This window comes from Eurytemora carolleeae, unplaced genomic scaffold (assembly GCF_000591075.1).
Source record: "Eurytemora carolleeae unplaced genomic scaffold, Eaff_2.0 scaffold15, whole genome shotgun sequence".
In the NCBI taxonomy this organism is placed as follows: Eukaryota; Metazoa; Arthropoda; class Copepoda; order Calanoida; family Temoridae; genus Eurytemora; species Eurytemora carolleeae.
The window spans coordinates 181,534-184,059 of record NW_019396069.1 but is presented as its reverse complement, the minus strand read 5'-3'; the positions used below and the strand labels follow the sequence as shown (position 1 = coordinate 184,059).

The window sequence follows — 2,526 nt, the reverse complement described above, 5'->3', positions numbered from 1 at the left end:
AATAAATAAGAGAATTAGTTTCAAGAAATTCCTGAGAATTTCTCTGGAATTTTTCTCAAGAAATTCTCAGGACTTCATCACAGAACTTTCAAGTTCCGTTTTTCTCCAACAGGTGTCTCTGAGGTTCTCTTCTATTAGGTACTGCCCTAACTAAATTTTTTTTTTTGCATCCTTATTTATAAAAATTACTGATGATTCACTTTAGAACCATCTTTTAAAAAAAATATTTTGAAAATTTTTTCATTTTTTTTATTTGTTCTTGACAATTCAGTTGTCTGAATGAACAAAATACATGACAACTTCAGTAAGATCAAAAACGACTATAACATTCTGACTTAAGAAGATGGTTATAGTTTTAAAAAGTTGGAGGGGCAATATAGTTGTTAAGCTATTCATACTATTGGGCCTAAGTCCTGGTTAGTGAATTTACTCATGATATGCTTAGAATATTTCAAAATATTCCTGAGGAACTCCCAGGAATTTCTTGTGGTGAAATTCCAAAGAAATTCCCAAGAATTTCTTGAAACTAATTCTTTTATTAACTTCCCCTTAAAATCCGTAAACATGTTTACCAAGTCCTAAGAATTTCTCACGAATTTCCAGAGAAGTATTCCGTAGAAATTCTGAGTAATTTTGTGGTTAAAAATTCCAAAGAATTTCTTAGGAATTTCTCGAAACTGAGTCTCAAAACTGTGACCCCACAAAAAATCTCTCATCTTGGGGATCAATTCTGGGGAATTTCTCGAGAATTTCCGAGGAATTAGTGAATTAGTTACAGGAAATGATTCTCGAGAACTTCTTTGGAAACTCTTCAAAGAAATTCACCACGGTTGGAGAATCTGGGGAAATTCCTCACTTTTGTTCCTTGGGCAGGCTTTAACATTTCTTCAACAATTTTACCCAGCTAACATTAAATCTTCGCCAGAGTTGGTTTTCCGCCGTCGTAAATGCGATGGCGGGGGGTACACTGTACTGCAATAGTATATACTATATGTCCCCGCCATAGTGCAATTGTCGCAGTTTCGATGGCGGGAAATTCTGAACCGCTGTAGTATATACAAAATTTTCCCCGCCATAGTATAAAAAATCCTGTAGTCACCCCTGAGTATGGTAGTAGTACGCTGACAATTTGGTGAGAAAGTCTACGATGTAGTATGTTGAATTCGGTGACATTTTTTCCGATATAGTATATTGATATCGGTGTATACCTCTCCGATATCGAATGTAGATTTTGGTGAAGAGGTCATCGCTGTAGTATATACTCCAAAGCACCGATGTCGAAGTGTAGATTTTGGAGTTCATTTGTGCGCTGTCGCATGTACGATTTCGTATATACGACAGATCTGGGTGTGATCCTTTTACTATACCGCCAAGACGGACATCGAACCAGGTGATCGGAGCTCCGCCCAACTCCAGCGAAGCTTGTCGTACAACAAGGCGGTATAACCGCCGTCGGTCTTTATGTTAGCTGGGTAATTGAAACAATTAAGTGGTAATATATTAATGTATACATAAGATGTAAGTTCCCTATATGCAAATGGTTATTTTTTAACTATAATTGGCCAATTATTATCAGAATTATAATTTAACAACCAATTTTAACAAGAAAATATCAATATATTATATCTCGAATTACAATAATTTTCCCAAAGTGCACCAATCATATATTTGCTACAGTTTCATTATCCAATTGTTTTAAACAGTGAAACATCGCTGCAGTTTAAGTTCTATCTTTAAATAAGAGATAGTATGGTTACAATCTATTCACGTGTTTGAACAGGCGACCGCTCTGTCACATTGCTTACACAACCGAATATCAGGGAAAGGTAAGGAGACGTCGAGTTCTTGCCAGGCCCGGAATCCTAGCAAATCCTCGAGCAGGTTCGTGCCTGGCCGCCAGTTCTAGTTGTACTGTCACGCTCGTCTTTATCCCAATCCTTGACTGAACTATCTATCTATCCTACTGACTGTCTATGTATCACGCTAACTCTCCGTGTCCTCCATGTTTCAGTATACGTAGCGAGTGTACACACACGCTAAGGCCCCTGCAGGCTGCCTCTTTTTAATCCAGTGTAGACCATTGAACCAGGCAGTCTTGTTTTTATTGTTTGTAACAAATTAAATAACGCAAGTGTAGATTGAAAAAAGTGTACATCAAGTGATCAGTTCGTGATTTAAACACTAAACCCAATTATCACACCAAAATAACTGGACAAGGTAAAAAAATTGCTTTAAAAATGAACTTTGCATGTACAGTTTTCTAGTGGGGGGGGATGGTCTGTCTTAGTGAACGATTTTTGGTCCCCCGCCCCTCCTCCTATCAATTTGTACATGCACGAAATTAGTAAATTAGCATTTATTTATTATTTAGGGTTAGGTTAAGACACTTTCTGGGCCGAGCGCTGCGGCTAGGATTGGCTAGGGGGCCGAGCGCTGCGGCCACGGGTTAGGTTAAGTTAAGACACTTCCTGTCAGACCCATGTACAAAATTGATAGGATGGGGGGGTTTGAATTGAACTTCATTTT

The 2,526-nt window shown here is 38.0% G+C and overlaps 1 protein-coding gene across 1 annotated transcript in view; it reads left to right on the top strand.

Annotated features, from left to right (window-relative positions):
* Positions 1-1,957: 1,957 nt before the first annotated feature.
* Positions 1,958-2,526, top strand: part of LOC111711743 (protein timeless) — a 21,196-nt gene continuing 20,627 nt past the window's right edge. Inside the window, exon 1 of the mRNA XM_023486172.1 lies at positions 1,958-2,217. The gene's annotated coding sequence lies outside the window, so the exon portion shown is untranslated. The remainder of the gene's footprint in view (positions 2,218-2,526) is intronic.